The 21,754-nt window shown below is 32.8% G+C and overlaps 2 pseudogenes; both read left to right on the top strand.

The window, feature by feature from the left end:
- Positions 1–1,126: 1,126 nt before the first annotated feature.
- LOC105786710 (putative disease resistance protein At1g50180) lies at positions 1,127–12,206 on the top strand (annotated as a pseudogene).
- Positions 12,207–13,824: 1,618 nt separating this feature from the next.
- Positions 13,825–20,986, top strand: LOC105778943 (probable disease resistance protein At1g58602; annotated as a pseudogene).
- Positions 20,987–21,754: the final 768 nt, after the last annotated feature.

Consider the following 21,754-nt stretch of genomic DNA (forward strand, 5'->3'; position numbering starts at 1 on the left):
GTGAACGGAATTAGTTTGATTCGAATCCTAAATCACTAATTCGAGCATGATTTTTATATATAAAGTCTAGAACTATTTATAATCCCTCCTCAATCTTTAATTAGGAGAATAAGCACAATTCAACATGCTTAAATTCACGTCCTCCTACACTGACAATATTGTCAATCCCAACCGAACTAAAATTCAATCAACATATTTGAGCATAATTTAAGTTAAATGTATTTACTTAGCATTAAATAACATATAATTAAATAATTTGATATAAATTGATGTGGTGCAATAATATGCATATATATGTATATATAACACAAATTGGTTTTGCATTAGTGAAAGAATATTATTTTTATGTCTATTTTATAGTTTGTGATTATCTCTTCTTTTAATGTCATCTCCAAGATTTAAACTTATATTTTCTATTAAGAATGCAAGGTATCAGCACTTATTGGTATTATATCCCCTCTTTTGTTCTTTGCTTACACTGGCAGCTCAGATTGGTTAATAATTTATGTGTTATTCTTAAGCTTTTCTTCAGAATATCTGTCTCATCTAGAGGGTATAAGAATAAACTTTTTTCTGTCATGGGAATCACTCGAACCTTTTCCACAAGCAAGATCAATTCTTCACTTAAAACTATGAACATCATAAATAAGTGTTATCAGAAAATAAAGATTTTACTACAAAAATTTCGTCTTTGCTTTCAGAAAAAATGGAAAAAAAAAACTGAAAAATCATGGATTTGTCACCTATTTAATCTCGGATAAAATTTTAGTGGGTTATGAGATAGGAGTAATTTTGTTGAACAGTGAATATGTAAAAGATCAAGAGCCAATGTAAATTGATTGATGTGGTTCAGTGATATACATAATATATTAAAGCAGGAATTGGTCTTCCCTTTAGCGAACAAAGTTGATCGTGTTCCTCTTTTGTTCTTTGCTTCAAGCTTGCAGCTGGGAATGGTTAATAATTAATATGTTATTCTTAAGCTTTTGTGCAGCATTTTGAATCACTTAAACCCGTTCCACAAGCAAGATTAATTCTTTGTTTAAAACTTTGAACACCATAAAGGGGCAATATCGATGTTATCAGAAAACAAAGATTTTATTTGCTTTGAATTAAAAAAAAAATCATGGATTTCTCAGCCATTTCATGTGTTGTCCAGACTGTTGGGAGGTTGCTAACTCAGGAAGTCACATCGTTGATGGGCGTGAAGGACCAAGTTGAGGATTTGCAGAATGGATACAAAGTTTCCTGAAGGAGGCAGACGCGAGGAAAGTTGACGATGAGGTGGTGCGGACCAGTATTAATGAAATCAGAGAATTGGCGTATGATGCCGAAGATGTGATCGAGACTTTTGCTCTCAAAGTTGCACCTAGAAGGAAAGGAGGTTTCTCTAATGTCATCAAAAGATTTGCTCTGCCAAACCAACTGCGAGATTCAGAAAATCACAGCCAGAATCACCCAATTGACTCGCCGATTGCAAACCTATGATGTAAAACAGCCAAGGGATGGAGCAGGGTCAAGTTCTTCAAATCAAAGGCGAGAATTGAGGCGGCCTTATCCTCATCTTGTCGGAGATAACGTTGTTGGGTTGCATGATGATATCAAGAAGTTAGTGTCAATTCTTGTTGATGACGAAAGCAATTGCAAGGTTGTTTCCATATGCGGAATGGGTGGTCTTGGCAAGACCACTCTTGCCAAGAAAATTGTTGGTGCAAAGAGGCAACAGCAAAACTGTTTTGAATTTTGCTTGGATAGCAAGCCTCGAGCCTTGATGAAGAAACAAACTCAGAAGCAAGAACAGAAACAAAATGCGAATGAAAACAAGATAAAAGAGAGAGTTTTTTGAATGAAAGGAGCTGATATTTTTCATTAACTCATCAACAAGGCATCAAGCCATTACATATATCAGTCAACAAGTAAAACAAACAAGTAATCACCTAATCAACTACCTAACACCGCTAATTTGCATTGAAACTTACAAGATTAGCTTGTACAACTTGCATTGCTGATTTTTCAGTCAATCAATATCAAAACATTTACCTACTTAGTTCAACATGAACTAGATTACAAAATAATCAAAATGCAACTAAAAAATGGCAAGTGGATCGGCAACTTCAAGCTTGTGCTTCACTCCCGCAGATCAACGTCGAATGCTGCTACGTCATCTTGCATGGCCACCTTTGCATGGAAAGTGGTTGCATGGGAACTAACTTTAACACTCCTCCTTAGTTTCTATGCTGGTTACACCTAGCTTCCTTTTAATTTTACAAATCTTGACACATTGAGTGCCTTGGTAAAAATATCCGCAATTTGCTCCTCCGAATTGCAATGAACCATTCGATTTCAAGAGCTTGTTCCATCTCCTTATAACATGTAACTTGATATTGAAGTGCTTGGTTCTCCCATGGAAGATGGGATTTTTGCAATTGCAACAGCAGATTTGTTGTCACAAGAAATCTCTGCTTCTTCTTAGTTTTGGTTTAAATCGCCAAGATTTTTCTAAGCCATATGGCTTGATTCACAGCAGATGCAGCAACAACATATTCACCTTTGTTGATTGTGCCACCAGACTTTGTTTCTTAGAACTCCAAAAAACATGCCCGAGCCAAGGCTAAATGCATATCCGATGTACTTCTCATGTCATCACATGATCCACCCAATCACTATCAACATAGCCTATCAACTTCATACTTTCAGCTCTTTTGAACATCACACCATGACTAATGGTGCCTTTGATGTACCTTAGGACTCGTTTAGCTGCTTGAAAATGCTGATTCTTGCAGCAATTCATGTATCTAGATATCACACTAACTGCAAACATAATATCTGGCCTTGTTGCAGTCAAATATAGTAGACTACCAATGATACTCTTGTACATAGTCTCACAAACTGGTTCACCAGTTTCCTGTCTTGATAGTTTCATTCCAACAGCCATTGGTGTGCTTGTTGGCTTGCAGTTCTTCATTGAGAACTTGTTTAAGATCTTCATAGCAAAGGAACTCTGGCTGAGAAAGATTCCATTTGCTGTTTGCTTCACTTCCATTCCTAGGAAATAATTCATTCTGCCTAGGTCAGACATCTCAAACATTTTCATCATTTTCTTCTTGAAATCATGTAGCATGTTCTTGTCTCCTCCAGTTACTAACAAGTCATCAACATAGAGTGACAAGATAAGTTGAGTCTCAGCTGGATTTTTCTTCACATACAATGTTGGTTCACTGACACTCCTCTCGAATTCCAAACTGAGCAAGTAGGAATCAATTCGAGCATACCAGGCTCGAGGAGCCTGCTTCAGGCCATACAAGGCCTTTTTCAGCCTATACACCATGTGTTCTTTGCCAGTGATCACAAATCCTTGAGGCTGCTCGATGTAGATCTCTTCTTCCAAGAAACCATTGAGAAATGCAGACTTAACATCAAACTGATGAATGGTCCACTGATGTTGAGCAGCTAAGGCAACTATCATTCTGACTGTGTCAAGCCTGGCTACTGGAGCAAAAGTTTCAAGGTAGTCCAGACCATACCTTTGGCTAAATCCTTTGACAACAAGCCTGGCTTTCAGCTTGTTCAGACTGCCATCTGCATTCTGTTTTGCTCGATAGACCCATTTTACTCCAATGGTCTTCTTTCCAGCAGGTTTATCAACCAGCTCCCATGTCTGGTTCTTCTCAATCATGTTGATTTCATCAACCATAGCCAGTTTCCAACCTTCATCTGCCTCAGCTTCTTCAAAACTACTAGGTTCTGCTATAGCAACTTGTGCTCTTTCATAAATCTCATCTAGGGGCCTTGTGCCTCTCACAGCACATCATCAACATCCATCTCGGGACCAAGTCGCCGAGTTCAATTTTGATTAGGCACCGTGTCTTCAAGCGACTTCGGTTCACTCTTTTCCCAATTCAAGAAGCCTTCTCATCAAAGATGACATCTCGCTCACTTGGACTTTGTTTGTCAAAGGATCCAGACCCTATAGCCCTTCTTAACTGAGCTATAGCCTACTAGAACACCTGGTTGAGCCCTTTCAGAGAGCTTGTCTCTCTTTGCTGCTGGTATTTGTGCATAACAAAGGCAACCAAACACCTTCATGTGTGCCAAGGAAGGCTTGAAACCAAACCAAGCCTCGAAAGGTGTCTTGGATGCAAGGGCTTTGGTAGGAAGCCTATTTTGAAGGTAGACAGCAGTGCTTACTGCCTCGGTCCATATGGTCTTGGGCAGTTTCTTCTCAAACAGCAGGCACCTGGCCATATCCATCAAGCTTCTGTTCTTTCTTTCTGATACCCCATTCTGCTGAGGTGTGTAGACATTTGTGAGTGGTGTTTGATACAAAGATCATTACAAATGGCTTGAAACTGAGTGAAGTGTACTCATGCCATTGTCGACCTTATCGATTTCAAACTTGCAACCTGCTTCGTCTCTACAGTAGCTTTTAAACTTCACAAACACTTAAGCTACCTCGACTTGTGTTTTAAGAAGAAAATCCAGCAAAACCTTGTAAAATCATCAATGAAGAGGATGAAATACATTTTTTTTGAGTGATTCATCCTCATCGGCCACATACATCGAGTGCACCATTGCAGTCTTTCAAGAGCTCTCAAGTTGAATTTGTAAGAAATGGCGTCTTGCCTGTTTCCCCATCTCGCAAACTTCACACACATCATCATGCTCCACTGAGCTGGTGAAGTTCTCTGCCAAGCCTTCTTTGGCCATTCGAGCCAATGATCTAAAGTTGGCATGCCCGAGCCTTTGATGCCAAAGTTTGGAATCATCAACAGAGGCTGTGTATGCTGACTTTGAGTCATTTGGCCAGTGCACCTCAAAGCATTTGTCAGTCATTGTGACTGTCATAAGACTTGATCCACTTGGATCAGTAATGTGGCACTGTTTGTCCTTGAACACAACAGAATAGCCTTTTTCGAGCAATTGAGCTATACTGAGAAGGTTTCTGTCAATCTCAGGCACCAAAAGCACATTTGGAATAATTTTGTTGCCTGTAGGAGTACATATCAGCACCTCTCCTCTTCCTTCAGCCCTTATGAACTGACCATTTCCAACCTTGACCTTTGTTTTACAACTTCTATCCAAGGTTTTAAACAAGGAGGCATCTGGTGACATGTGGTTAGTGCAACCACTATCCAATAACCATCCTTTTGAGCATTTCTTCTCAGCAACTAAGCAAGAAACAAGAAAGACTTGCTCTTCTTGATCACATGTCCTCACCGCTCGAGCTTCAACCTTTGTTGTTGAAATTGACTCGCTGCGGCTTGGTTTTGTTTTGCAAACCCTCTCAACATGACCTTTCTTCTTGCAGATTGGCATCGTGATCCGCCTGAACCAGCATCTGTCTTCTGGATGACCTGGCCTCTTGCAATGTCTGCAGGGCTGGTCATTGCTCCTTGCAGCATCAGGCTTAGGCCTGCTTTTCCAAGGCTTTTTTCCTCTTGGAGCATTGATGCTCGAGGCTTCTTTGGCCTTGGCATTGAATGCACCTTCCTGGTGATCTTCAGCTCTGCTAGCTCTTCTTTGTTCCTGAGCATAAAAGGTGTTAATTAGCTCAGTCAAAGAGATGTTTGCAAGGTCTCTTGAGTCCTCTAGAGAGGATATCTTGGCCTCATATCTCTCAGGCAAAGTGGAGAGGACTTTCTCCACTATCCTTGCCTCATCAAAGTGCTCACCAATGAGCCTTATACTGTTAACCACTGCCATGATTCTATCTGCATACTGCTTCACTGTTTCTTCTTCCTTCATCTTCAGATTCTCGAAATCCCTTCTTAAATTCAACAGCTGTTGTTGTCTTGTCCTCTCAGTGCCTTGAAACTCCTCCTTAAGCTTGTCCCAGGCCTGTTTTGGAGTCTCACAGGCCATAATCCTTGTGAAGATCACATCTGACACTGAGTTTTGGATGCAAGACATGGCCTTATGCCTCTTGGTTCTCTCATCAGCATGCTGCCTGATTTGAGCCACTGTTGGATTGGCTCTTAGTGGCTCGTTCAACATCTGAGTTGACCACCTCCCAGATCAAAAGCCTGCAGGTAGGTTTTCATTTTGACCACCCATATGTGGTAGCCTTCTCCATTGAAGACTTGAGGTGCAGCTGGTGAAAAGTTTGATGAAGCCATAGATTTGTATAACAGATCCCTTAAGAAGTAAGCTCTCGATACCAATTGTTGGTGCAAAGAGGCAACAGCAAAACTGTTTTGAATTTTGCTTGGATAGCAAGCCTCGAGCCTTGATGAAGAAACAAACTCAGAAGCAAGAACAGAAACAAAATGCGAATGAAAACAAGATAAAAGAGAGAGTTTTTTGAATGAAAGGAGCTGATATTTTTCATTAACTCATCAACAAGGCATCAAGCCATTACATATATCAGTCAACAAGTAAAACAAACAAGTAATCACCTAATCAACTACCTAACACCACTAATTTGCATTGAAACTTACAAGATTAGCTTGTACAACTTGCATTGCTGATTTTTCAGTCAATCAATATCAAAACATTTACCTACTTAGTTCAACATGAACTAGATTACAAAATAATCAAATGCAACTAAAAATGGCAAGTGGATCGGCAACTTCAAGCTTGTGCTTCACTCCGCAGATCAACGTCAATGCTCTTCGTCATCTTGCATGGCCACCTTTGCATGGAAAGCTGGTTGCATGGGAACTAACTTTAACAAAAATATACCGCCATAGCCAAGTTAAAGGTCATTTCAATCACTTCGCTTGGGTATATGTTTCTCAACAATTCCAAAAAATAAGAGTTTGGAAAGACATTTTATCTAGTCTTCAAATTGGAAACACTGCTGACAGAGATGAAGAATTAGCGGAGAAGTTACATAACTTCTTGAAGGATAAAAAATGTTTGGTGATATTAGATGATATTTGGAGCATAGAGGCTTGGGATTGTCTTAAACCTGCATTTCCAGTTGCAATGAACACCAACAGCAAGTTCTTGCTCACCTCTCGGAACAAAGAGATAATTTCGCATGCAGATAGAAGAGGATACCTATATGAATTGCAGGGTTTAAAGGATGGTGAAAGCTGGGAATTATTTCAGAAGATAGCATTTTCTCAAGCACATTCTACAGGTACTTACTACTTAGTATCTTTATCTTATTTCTAATATATTATTCTACATTTATTTTTCCAAGTTATTTTATTTATATTTTTATATTAAAAGTTATAAAGTACATCAAATTTTAACATTTACTTTTGAATGAAAGATTTATAAAAGGAATTATATTTGCATCAAAGTTCTCAAAATTCAAAAATAAATTTATTTGTTTGAATAAAAATATGGGAGAATTTTAAAATCGATTGCTATGTATTTACATTTTGAGTAAAATGTGGGTAAATATTTGTTTGGGTAAAATGACAACTATTTTCAACAAATTTGTAAAGTTTAGATTAAAATTAGCGGCTAACTATGTATTTACATTTTAAATTAGTGATGACAAGAGCTAAATTCTAATGAATAAGACAACTATAGTAATTAAAAGTAATATGATTATCTTTTTGTGAATCTAGGTAGGTAGTAGTTTTAAATTTTATAGGTAGCATCTACTCTTTTAATAAGTCTATTAAACGTAAAAGTTAATCACTAAATTCACTCTCGTATACCTAAACTAAAACTTCATTTAACTTTTGTTATTTTTAAAATTTTATTTGAATTTTATATATATATATATATATATATATATATATATTACTTTATAGGGTTAATATGCATTTTGCCTCGTAACTATACCTCGTATCCGTTAAACATTTTAATTCGTCATGATGGAAGACTGGCATGGCACTTTTGTAGCTAATGAAACGTTGACACGTGCCACTCACATGTCATTCTCGTTATAGTGAAGTAACAAAAAAAATTAAAAAAATTGTTTTAAAAATAAGAAAGAATAAAAATTTTAAAAACATAATTTTTTTATTTTTTATGTTTTTCAATTTTAATTTCAACTTTTATTGAATTTTAAATATTAAAAATTTCAAAAGTATAAATAATTTATTTCTTTTATTTTTCTATGTTTTTCAATTTTTGAAAATTTTTATTTTGAATTTTTAATATTAAAATTTCAAAAAATATAAATATTTTCAGTTCCATATTTTAAAATGTTTATAATTAATAATTTTAGAATTTTTAATATTTTATTAAAACTTTCTAATTTTAGATTTTAAAACAAATTTTAATATTTGTTTTTCTTCACTTGTAATATGAGAGTGATATGTGATGCCAATGTTTTATTGGCCTAAAAATGCCACGTCATACTTCTTTAAGAGTAAAGTATCTAATGGAATGAAACTACGGGTGGTATCTGTGAAGTTTTCTTTAAATGCCACGTCATACTTCTTTAAATTCATTGTAATTTTATTTTCATTTTGAAAAGGTTCTCACTATAAACTAAATAACTTAAACTTCAAAAATTATTTTTATTTAATTCTAGTATGTTTTTAAATTTTATTTTATTAAAATTATTGTAAAATTTTAAAATATATCCATATTAAAATCTTTTAAATTATTTATTTCTAATATTATTCTTCTTATTTTTATTTTTAATTTGTAAAATTCTAATAACACAATTTTTCTTAAATCATTTATTTATCCAAATAAAGTATTTACAAGCGTTAACACTTTGAATTGATTAATTCTAAAATCTAAAAATTTTAAAATCTCATCCAAACACATTCTTAAAATAATTAAATATTATTAATACTTCATTATGATGGTTAGTTATGTATTTACATTTTAAATTAGTGATGACGAGAGAATAATAATAAGACAACTATAGTAATTAAAAGTAATAAGACTATCGCTTAGTGAGTCTAGGTATGGAGCAATTTTAAAACTTATGACCATCATCCTGCTCTTTTAATAGATCTACTAAATGCAAAAGATTAATTACTAAGCTTATTCTCATAGATATATTGAAAAATCAATAAAAGAAAAATACGACTACCCAAACTAAAACTTAACAAAACAATGTTTTTGTTATTTTAATATGACTTAATCTTATTTGAAATTTGTAAGTTTTCATTCACTAAAAGATATTAATATATATATTACTTTATAGGATCAATATGTGTTTTGTCACTTAATTTTCGTTAAACACTTTATCCTAGAAAAATGGCGTGACAATTTTATAATTAATGAAACGTTGATACGTGCCACTCGCATCACATGCTACTTTCATTATAGTGGAGAAGAAAGAAAATATTACAAATTATTTTAAAATAAGAAAGAATATAAAATTTTAAAATTTTAAAAACATAAACATTTTTATTTTTAATTTTCTATGTTTTTTTAATTGTTTCAATTTTGAAATGTTTATTAAATTTTTAAATATTAAAAATTTCAAAAACATAAATATTTTCAGTTCCATATTTTTTAGATGTTTCTTTCATTACGGAGGGAGTAATTATTTCGGCTGGGGATTGCTTTTAAGCTGCTTCTTCTTTTATTTATTTTGGCCTCTGTTTTTTTGGGATTTTGTTACTGCAGTTTTTTTGAATTAATAAGATCTGCAGCCAGATTTTATAAATATATATATATATTTATAAATAATATTTTTAGAATATTTTAATTTTTAGATTTTAAAATCATTTTTAATACTTGTAATAACAAGAGTGATATGTGATGCGGGTGCCACGTGCCCGTGTTTTACTAGGGTAAAAATGCCACGTCATACTTCCTTAATGAGCTAAGTATCTAAAAGAGTGAAACTACAGGTGGTACTGTGAATTTTTCTTTAAATTAACTCGATTATATATGAAAAATTATCATATATTTAAAGGATAAAATAACATTTTCTACCTAAGCCTTTGAATTTTTTTGGTCCATATTACTTTTGAAACTTAATGGTTATTATAATTTGCACTCTAAACTTGGATTTAGTTAATATATGATAATGTGATATTGTCATTAGCTATATTTTTAAATTTTAGATTTTATATTATTTTTAAAAATTTTCAAGTGATAACATAGTATAATCTTATAGTGTCAATAAAATCCGAGTTTAGGGATCAAATTAAAACAAATTGTCAAGTTCTAATGTAAATAAAAAGATTTCAAGAATAAAATTGAAAAATATTGTCAAGTTCAAGACTATATCTAATAGTATATTTTGTTTAGTACTAAATTTCTGAATTTATTTATTATTTTGAGAAATTTTTATTTTAGTAAACTAAAAGAAATGTATTGATATAATACTTCCCCTCTATAATATATTGTCAACTTTAAAACTTAAAATATTTACTTAACTTACCTCCTTAATTTGTTATTTTATTATTAATAGTTTAGTAACTTAAATAATACAATTCGATGATATTAGCTACTCTTTCAAGATAGACTAAAATTTGATGATTAAAATAGAGAAGTAATTTGGTGTTCTTATTGCTTGTTATTTTACAGAAAACATAGTTGATCCGAAACTGGAAGAGTTAGGGAAAGACATGGTTAATAGCTGTCGAGGGTTGCCATTAGCCATCATTGTATTGGGAGGCATTTTCGCTACAAAGAGTTCAATACATGAATGGCAAATCGTGCGTAAAAATGCTAAATCATACTTAAAGAAAGGAAAAGGTGCCCAACAAATTGAGCATGTGTTAGCCTTGAGTTATGATGATTTGCCGCCTTATTTAAGACCATGTTTCCTTTATTTGAGTCAATTTCCAGAAGATTTCCAGATACCTGCAGAAACATTGATTCAACTGTGGGTTGCAGAAGGCATTGTGTCATCAACAGAGGATGAAGGTAATGGAGAAGTTATGGAGGATGTTGCAGAAGGCTTCTTAGATGAGCTTGTGGAAAGGTGTATGGTTCAAGTTGGGGAAAGAGACGCAACCTTCAAGGTCAGAACTTGCCACATGCACGATCTAATGAGAGATCTTTGCCTGTCCATAGCAAAGCAAGAAAATTTTCTCAGCATCATCAATGATTCCTCATTGTCTCCATCCAATACGAGGGCAGTCCGTAGAATTGCTGTACATCATCACATTCATGTTCAGCGCATTAAAAGTAGTATCCCTCTTAGATCCATCTTGTTCTTTTCGCACCCGTTTGATGTGGATTTGGAACCCTGTCTAAGGGATGATGATGATGATCTTCGGTGGTTTGCCTGCTTGGTTTGTGTAATTTTGAAATGGCAGAGATCTTGGAATTACATGTTCGGAAATTTTAAGCTGCTTAGAGTTCTAAGCTTTGAAGAAGGAGGGGAAGGATATTCGGGATTTAAGTTATCTAGTGCTATAGGTAATCTCATCCATATTAGATTCTTGAATTTATGTGGTATTCAATTCAATTGGCCAAAAATCCCTTCGTCTCTGGGCAACTTAAGGTGTTTGCAAACCTTGGATTTAAGAATTTCTAGTCAAGCTGATGATGGTGTTATGAATGTACCTAACATAATATGGAAGTTGGAACAGTTAAGACATCTCTATCTCCCGCAGAGCATGACTGATGAGACCAAATTGAAGTTGCACACATTGACAAACATTTTAACACTAATCGACTTCAACACAGGGAACTGCTTCGTTGCAGATCTTTCCAAGTTCACAAAACTTAGAAAGTTGGGGATTCTTGGGCCATTCAATATTGATGATTTTAAGGAGGAGCTGGATAAGAATCTGCCAATTATAGCAAGTGACTGCCTTCGGTCCTTGTCTATTTGGAATGATGAAGGAATAGATTCAAAAGTATTAGCTCACCTCCTTTCAAGTTGTGTTAATTTGTGTGAGTTGACTTTACGAGTGAAGATAGAGAAGTTACCAGATTTTCACCATTTCTCTTCGAGTATCGCTTATGTACACTTGACAGAGTGCATGCTTGTGGAAGATCCTATGCCAACACTAGAGAAGCTGCCCAATTTAAGGGTTCTGGAATTATATGATCAGAAAGCTTTCATTGGAAAGGAAATGGTTTGCTCTGCACCCGGTTTTCCTAAACTTGAGTCTCTAACCCTTAGTTGGCTTTCGAATTTGGAGGAGTGGGAGGTGGAAGAAGGAGCCATGCCTGCTCTACGCTATTTGGAGATTTATGGTTGTAAAAAACTGAAGATGCTTCCAGATGGATTGAGATTCATTACAACACTCCAAGAATTGAAGATTCGGAGTATGCCAAAGGAATTTAAAGATAAAATGGTGCAAGGAAGAGAAGATTTCTACAAAGTCCAACACATTCCTTCCATCATATTTTATAATATCTACAATGTGTGAAATTTATCACTTCTTCTTGATTAAAAACCTATGAATTCAGGGTATGTATTTATAATCTCTTCTTCTCCCCGGTAGAACTATCATCCATACTCTTTGAAATAATTTGCGTAGAATTTTGTTTCTAGGGAAAAACAGAGTATGCATGGTTTTGCAAATTTGTAAATCAATGAAACTGACATTCTTTTTTTCAGGAGAACCAAGTGTCAAGTGTGGTGTCGTGCTCAATTGGATGCATCAATAAGGTAATCCATTTGAAACTAGGTTTCTTAAATCATGACGACAAGTACGTGTTCAATTTTGTTAATATTTCATTTGATAATCCTTTTATTCAGAAAATAATCAGACCCTGATTTCAACCTAAGTTTAATAAAGACTAGTATTTATATTCCAGGTAAAAGGAGGCTGCCATTTGTTGATGCTGATCTGTGGCCACCCTCTTTCTAGTGTTGTAAAATTGTCGATTTTGATGTGGTATTGTATCTGTTCGTTGATTACTGAACCCTCTTTGGTTTCTTCTCTTTTCTATTAATTTTATTTCTGTTTAGCCTCTCCTTTTAATTTTGTTTCTTCCCCTCCTACTTTTGGTTATCACTTAATTATTTGATTTGAACATACCAAAATTCATATCAAATAACAAAAAGAATATAAATCTGGCCTTTTTCTGTTTCAATTGTAATCCATATCTTGGCCTGCTTACATGTCCCATTTCACTTTCATTTTTTGTTTTTTGCTTTTCTTTTATGGGCAATATAATTTCTGGTCCCTATACTTGGCAGCTAGTTCCACTTTAGAATATGTACTTTTTTTTTATCCACTTTGATACTTGAACTTGGCAACTAGATTCATTTTGGTTCCCATACTTGAAAATTATAAAAGTATGATTACATGGCATTACGAGATTATGCCACATCATCATTTAAAAATTAAAAAATTTATATAAATTTTTAAGTGATGATGTGGTATGCTATTAGAGTGTCATATAGAGTGTTCTAATAACCGAACTAATGGTTGAATCGGTCAAATCACTGATTCTTGTCTCAGTTTTTTATTTTTACTAGTTTCAAGCAACTTTCAATTTAATGTTGTAAAATATTCTATTTTGATGTTATATTATATCTTCTATTTTACGATGTCCGTTGATTAATGTAACCTCTTTGGTTTGGTCTACAACTTAATAAATAAAAAATATGACTCCTCAGCTTCTTATCTTTTCTGTTAATTTTATTTCTCTTTAGCTCAAATTTTGCATGCCTCTCCTTTTAATTTTGTTTCACCTATAGTTCATCAATATTGAGTTGAGTTTGAAGAAATACGTCTATTTCACACATGGTTCATCGGGTTACAAAGATTGGGTCTTCCCTTCTTTATTATTTATACGTACTTTGTTTTGCCAATTACTATTTCTTTGGTGGAAACTTTTATTCCTTATTCTTTTGTTTGTCGTGTTCCCTGTTTGTTCTTTGCTTCAAGCTTTTGTGCAACTTTTTGAATCACTTAAACCCGTTCCGCAAGCAAGATTGATTCTTTGTTTAAAACCTTGAACACCATAAAGGGGCAATATCAATGTTATCAGAAAGCAAAGGTTTTTTTTGCTTTGAATTTTTTTTAAAAACAAAAATCATGGATTCCTCAGCCATTTCATCCGTTATCCAGACTGTTGGGAGGTTGCTAATTCAGGAAGCCACATCGTTGATGGGCGTGAAGGACCAAGTTGAGGATTTGCAAAAGGAGCTTGAATGGATGCAAAGTTTCCTGAAGGAGGCAGACGCGAGGAAAGTTGATAATGAGGTGGTGCGCACCAGTATTAATGAAATCAGAGAATTGGCGTATGATGCCGAAGATGTGATCGAGACTTTTGCTCTCAAAGTTGCACCTAGAAGGAAAGGAGGTTTCTCTAATGTCATCAAAAGATTTGCTTGCATCCTTAACGATTGAGGGTTGCTCTGCCAAACCAAGTGTGAGATTCAGAAAATCACAGCCAGAATCACCCAATGGACTCGCCGATTGCAAACCTATGATGTAAAACAGCCAAGGGATGGAGCAGGGTCAAGTTCTTCAAATCAAAGGCGAGAATTGAGGCGGCCTTATCCTCATATTGTCGACGACAATGTTGTTGGGTTGCATGATGATATCAAGAAGTTGGTGTCAATTCTTGTTGATGACGAAAGCGATTGCAAGGTTGTTTCCATATGGGGAATGGGTGGTATTGGCAAGACCACTCTTGCCAAGAAAATATTCCGCCACAGTCAAGTTATTGGTCATTTCAATCGCTTGGCTTGGGTATATGTTTCTCAACAATTCCAAAAAGTAAGAGTTTGGAAGACATTTTATCTAGTCTTCAAATTGAAAACAATGCTGACAGAGATGAAGAGTTAGCAGAGATATTACATAACTTCTTGAAGGATAACAAATGTTTGGTGATAATAGATGACATTTGGAGCATAGAGGCTTGGGATAGTCTTAAGTCTGCTTTTCCAGTTGCAATGAACACTAACAGCAAGTTCTTGCTCACCTCTCGGAACAAAGAGATAATTTCGCATGCAGATAGAAGAGGATACCTATATGAATTGCAGTGTTTAAAGGATCGTGAAAGCTGGAAATTATTTTCAAAAGATAGCGTTTTCTCTAGCACATTCTACTGGTACTTATTTATCTTATTTCTAATATATTATTCTACATTTATTTTTCATGTTATTTTTTTATATTTTTATATTAAAAGTTATAAAGTATATCATTTTAAAGAGAGATTTATTTATTTGGGTAAATATATGGGAGAATTTTAAAATTTGTGTGTAATTTGAGATCAACAATATAAAATTCATATATTTTAGTAAATATAAAGAAGATTTTAGGAGTGTTAACACTTTGAATTGATTAATTCTAAAATAGTAGCATTTAAGATTTTAAAAATTTTAAAAATCTTTATCCAAACACATTCTTTAAAGCAATTAGATATTGTTAATACTTCCCAATTATTTTCAATAAGTTTGGAAAGTTTAGATTAAAATTAATGGTTAGGTAAATATTAACTTTTCTTATTTTTAATATGATTTGAAATATAAGTTACTTTATAGGTTAATATACGTTTTTGTCGGGCAAATAACCAACAAAAGCTCCTTTATTTTTAAAATTACCGAAATGGGTCAGGTTCTGAATTAATTACCGAAATGGACCATTTCTCCCAAAAACGCGTCCACGTCAGCACGTTGTCAGGGGATAAAACAGGAAAACACTTCCTTAAGGAAGCACTTTGTCCACGTGGACAAAAAACGCTTCCTCAAGGAAGTGCTTTGTCCACGTGGACAGAAAACGCTTCCTTGAGGGAGCGCTTTGTGTCCACGTGGACAAAGTGCTTCCTTGTGAAAGCATTTTCCCCGTTTTTTAGGATTTAGGGTTTTTTGCAATTAGAGTTAGGGTTTTTGAGTTATTAGATTTTAGGGTTTTAAGGAAAAAAATTAAATAAATAAGGGTTTAAGGTTTAGGATTTCTTAATTAAATTAATTATAAATTTTAAAATATTAGAAATTATTTATAAATTATTTATTAAGTCTAACTTTATTTAAATATAGTTAAATATTGATTACAATTATTATATTTTTCTCTAATTTTGAATTTAAACTTTTACAATTTAAAATATATATTAAATATTAAAATATTAAAATTTATGTTAAATTCCATTAAATAAAGTTATTAATACTTATTTATAAATCATTCACTAACAATCAATAAAATATTTACCCATGATCTTAAAACCTTAATTAAGGAATTATTATCCCTAAAATATTCTATTATTAATATGATTGTATTATATTAAATTTCATGTACTTTTTGCATATTATATTATATTAATATTTTAATTTATTATAAATTTAAAATTACAGGAAAAGATAAATTTAATATATATATAAACTTTTAACTTTTTCTGTTTTTATAAGAAAATTATTTTCTATTTTAAAATTTGAAAATACAAAATTCATTATATATTTTATTTTTAATTTATTATTAAAAATTCTTTTAATAAATTTAATTTTACTAAAAACATTTAATTTTATTAGTTTATTTTTTAGAAGAGTTTAAAATATATAACGAATAACAACTAGTTTTATTTGATTTTTCTTTAAAACCCTAAATACTAAACCCCAATCTAACTTTTTTAAAATTTATAATTAATTTACTCAAGTAACCCTAAACCCTAATTTATTTAATTTTTCCCTTAAAACCCTAAACCCTAATCTAATTTTTTAAAATTTATAATTAATTTACTCAATTAACCCTAAACCCTAATTTATTTAATTTTTTCCTTAAAACCATAAACACTAAACCCTAATCTATTTTTTAAAATTTATAATTAGTTTAATTAAGAAACCCTAAACCCTTATTTATTTAATTTTTTTCCTTAAACCCTAAAATCTAAAAACTCAAAACCCCTAAAACCCTAGCTCTAGTAGAAAAAAACCCTAACTCTTAAAAAACGGGAAAAGTGCTTACTTGAGGAAGCACTTTGTCCACGTGGACACAAAGTGCTCCCTCAAGGAAGCGTTTTCTGTCCACATGGACAAAGAGCTTCCTTGAGGAAGCGTTTTCCTACTTTATTCCCTGAAAACGCGCTGACGTGGATGCGTTTTTGAGGGAAATGGTCCATTTCGGTAATTAATTCAAAACCTGACCCATTTTGATAATTTTAAAAATAAAGGGGCTTTTAATGGTTATTTGTCCCTTTTTGCCACTTAATTATAATTCAATATAATGAAGAATGATGTGACGTTTTCATAGTCAATGACATATTGACATGTGCCACTCCCATCACGTGCCACTCTCATTATAGTGGAGAATGAGAAAAAATTAAAATTTATTTTAAAAATAAGAAAGAAAATAAAATTTTAAAAAATAAATATTTTTTTATGTTTTATGTTTTTCGATTGTTTTGAAAAGTTTTAATTTTCAAAATTTATTGAATTCTAAATATTAAAATTTCAAAATATAGACCTTTTCAGCTCCATCTTTTTAAAATGTTTATAATTAAAAATATTTTATTAAATTCTTCTAAACTTTAGGTTTTAAAACCATTTCTATTATTTGTTGCTCTTTCTTCACTTGTAATAAGGAGAGTGATATGTGATGCCAATGTTTTACCAACCTAAAATGTCATCTCATACTTCTTTAACGGGTAAAGTATCTAATTCAATGTAACTGTGAATTGTAGATAAGGTATAGATTAAAAGCTAAATTGCAAATTAAAATTTTCATATATTTAAGGCATAAAATAACATGGAAATATTTTTCATCTAAGTCCTTGAATTTTTTGGTCTATATTAGTTTTGGAACCTGGCTAGTTTTCATAGGACCCTAAACTTAGATTTAGTTAATGCATGATGATGTGATACTTTGAGATTATACTATATCATCACTTAATTTTTTTAAAATTTAAATATTTTATATCTTATATAAATCTTTAATGAAATTCAAGTTTAGGGATCAAAAGTAAAACCAAGTTGTCAAGTTTCAAGACTGATGTAAATAAAAAAGTTCACGAATAAAATTGAAAAATTTATCAAGTTCGTAGATTATATATTGTTTATCCTTATATTTAATAGTATTTTTTTTGTTAAGTACTAAATTTCTAAATTTATTTATTGTTTTGAAACAATATTTTATTTGATATATTAATTTTAGTAAACTCAAAAGAATGTATTGATACAATACTTCCTCCCCCACATTCTTATTATCTATAATAGTGTTAACTTTAAAACTTAATATTTTTGCTTAACAAATTTATTCTATCTGAATATGTATTTTATTATTTAAATTAATAAATATTTAATAATGGTCTTCACAAGGTATTAATCTAGCTTAAAATTAATAAAATTTAAATATAATTTTGATTAATTTATTTAATTTTAATTTTAATTTTTATATAATGCCTACATTTACACATAAACCTTCTAAATCCTTAAATCGGAGGGAAAATGCATTTAAATACACTTGAAATCACATCCTTTTCATTGTTGCAATAGCAATGGTGCCAATTGAGTGAAATTTCAATCAACATCTAAAATTAACTAAACTATGGGATAAATCCCCAAAACTACAAATAAACTTTGATTGAAAGTGCAATTTGATACATGAAATTTTATGGTACAATTATACTCATGAAGCTTTGATTGTGATTCAAATACCAAATCGATTTTATGGTGCAATTTAAATCAGTGAAATTATAAAATTTTATTAATGGATTTGGTATTTGATTGAATGTACAATTTCTTTCTGTATATTGTGTTTTAAGTCGATTCAAATACCAAATCAATTTTATGGTTCGATATTATTGCACCAGATTTTATGGTACTTAATTTTAAGTACTTAAAATTTCAATTTATTATACAACACCTAAGTTTATCTCTTTCGCTACTAGAAATTATAATATACAAATAATATCAATCAACAAACTAAGTTTATGTCCTTGGCTTCTTAAATCTTTTGTTAGAAATGAAAGAAATCAAAGAAAAGAAAAGTTAAAAATAGGGAAAAAAGTAATTAAATTGCTTTAAAAGAAAAAGTATAGAGATGAGATGTAAGTTGATAAAAATTCTTCTTAAATGACTATTTAAGTATCATGTCAACTTGTCATTTCTTCATTAATGGTCTAGTAATTAAATATACAATTTGATAATGTTAGTGAGTCTTTCAAAATAGATTAAAGTTCATTCATCAAAATATAATTTAAATTTCTGCAGCTTACCCTTAAAATAGTGCTGGAGGATATCAAGATCCAGAAAAGCATTATTGTTATTCAAGTGTTAACCAAACAATTAACTTATTTATTCAAAAGCTACGGAAGATGTAGTGAAGAGAAGTAATTTGATGTTCTTATTGCTTGTTATTTTACAGAAAACACAGTTGATCCAAAACTGTATGAGCTGGGGAAAGACATGGTTAATACCTGTCGAGGGTTGCCATTAGCCATCATTGTATTGGGAGGAATTTTGGCTACAAAGAGTTAAATACATGAATGGCAAATTGTGCATAAAAATGCTAAACCATACTTGAAGAAAGGCAAAGGTGCCCAACATATTGAGCATGTGTTAGCCTTGAGTTATGATGATTTGCCGCCTTATTTAAGATCATGTTTCCTTTATTTGAGCCAATTTCCAGAAGATTACCAGATACCTGCAGAAAGATTGATTCAACTATGGGTTGCAGAAGGCATTGTGTCATCAACAGAGGATGAAGGAAATGGAGGAGAAGTTATGGAGGATGTTGCAGAAGGCTTCTTAGATGAGCTTGTGGAAAGGTGTATGGTTCAAGTTGGGCCAAGAGGCCCAACCTTGAAGGTCAAAACTTGCCACATGCACGATCTAATGAGAGATCTTTGCCTGTCAATAGCAAAGCAAGAAAAATTTCTTAGCATAATCAATGATTCCTCATTGTCCATCCAATACGAGGGCAGTCCGTAGAATTGCTGTACATCGACACATTCATGTTCAGCGCATTAAAAGTAGTATCCCTCTTAGATCCATCTTGTTCTTTTGGCACCCGTTTGACTTGAATTTGGAACCCTGTCTAAGTGATGAGGATGATTTTTGCTTTTTGGTCTCGTTTGTTTGTGTGATGCTGAAATGGAAGAGATCTTGGAAGTACATGTTTGGAAAATTTAAGAAGCTTAGAGTTCTAAGCTTTGAAGAAGGAGGGGAAGGATATTCGGGATTTAAGTTATCTAGTGCTATAGGTAATCTCATCCAGCTTAGATGCTTGAATTTATGTGGTATTGCATTCAACAGCCCAAATATCCCTTCTTCTCTGGGCAACTTAAGGTGTTTGCAAACCTTGGATTTAAGAATACACGCTGATGATGGTGCTGTGAATGTGCCTAACATAATATGGAAGTTGGAACAGTTAAGACATTATCTCCCGCTGACGATGACTGATAAGACCAAATTGAAGTTGCACAAGTTGACAAACATTTTAACACTAATCAACTTCAACACAAGGAACTGCTTCGTTGCAGATCTTTCCAAGTTCACAAAACTTATAAAGTTGGGGATTCTTGGGCCATTCAGTATTGATGATTTTAAGGAGGAGCTGGATAAGAATCTGCCAATTATAGCAAGTGACTGCCTTCGGTCCTTGTCTATTTGGAATGATGAAGGAATAGATCCAAAAGTATTAGCTCACCTCCTTTCAAGTTGTGTTAATTTGTGTGAGTTGATTTTACGAGTAAAGATAGAGAAGTTACCAGATTTTCACCATTTCTCTTCGAGTACCGCATATGTACACTTGATAGGGTGCATGCTTGTGGAAGATCCTATGCCAACACTAGAGAAGCTGCCCAATTTAAGGGTTATGGAATTATATGTGTATGCTTTCATTGGAAAGGAAATGGTTTGCTCTGCACTCCGTCTTCCTAAACTTGAGTCTCTAAACCTTAGTGGGCTTCGGAATTTGGAGGAGTGGAAGGTGGAAGAAGGAGCCGTGCCTGCTCTACGCCATTTGAAGATTAGTGGTTGTGAAGAACTTAGGAATTTAAAGATAAAATGGTGCAAGGAAGAGAAGATTTCAACAAAGTCCAACACATTCCTTCCTTCATATTTTATGCTGTCTACAATGTGTGAAATTTATCACTTCTTCTTGATTAAAAACCTATGAATTCAGGGTATGCATTTATAATCTCTTCTTCTCCCCAGTAGAACTGTCAACTTCATTCTACTTTCATGCATACTCTTTGAAATAATTTGCGTAGAGTTTGGTGACTGGAGAAAAACAGAGTATGCATAGTTTTGCAAATTTGGAATCTTTGTAAATCAATGAAATTGACATTCTTTTTTCAGGAGAACCTATTGTCAAGGGTGGTGTCGTGCTCAATTGGACGCATCAATAAGGTAATGAATTTGAAACTACGTTTCTTAAATCATGAGGACAAGTACTTGTACAATTTTGTTAATATTTCATTTGATAATCTTTTTATTCAGAAACTAATCAGATTGATTGATTTCAACCCAAGTTTAATAATATCTTGTATTGATTTTGCAGGTAAAAGGAGGGACTGCCATCGGTTTATGTTGTAAAATTGTGTATCTGGATGTTATTTGATCAATGGAACCTCTTTGGTTTGGTCTAAAACTTGTAGTTAAATACTCTTATTATTATCAATAGTATGACTCCTCAGCTTCTCCTTTTAATTTTGTTTCTTCCCCTCCGGTTTTTGGCTATCACTTAATTATTTGATTTCAACATAAAAGAAATGCAATCCAATAACATTGTAACGAGAATCACTTAAACCTGTTCCATAAGCAAGATTAATCTCAACTTATGCTTTCCCATTTCTCTACTTTATAGTTTCAAATATTATATACACTTAAAAAGAAAAAGAAAAAAGCACTAAATTTCAACTTTTGCTTTTCTTTTGTCTTGCCTCTTACCTTCCAAATCCAATATTGTTTAGCTAGCTTGTTCATTTTATTTCTCTTTAGCAACGCTTTTACGTCTCCCCTTTTCATTTTTGTTTCTTCCTCCCCTGCTTCTGGTTATCACTTAATTCGAGTGGACTCACGCCC

The sequence above is a fragment of the Gossypium raimondii genome, chromosome 1 (assembly GCF_025698545.1).
Source record: "Gossypium raimondii isolate GPD5lz chromosome 1, ASM2569854v1, whole genome shotgun sequence".
In the NCBI taxonomy this organism is placed as follows: domain Eukaryota; kingdom Viridiplantae; phylum Streptophyta; class Magnoliopsida; order Malvales; family Malvaceae; genus Gossypium; species Gossypium raimondii.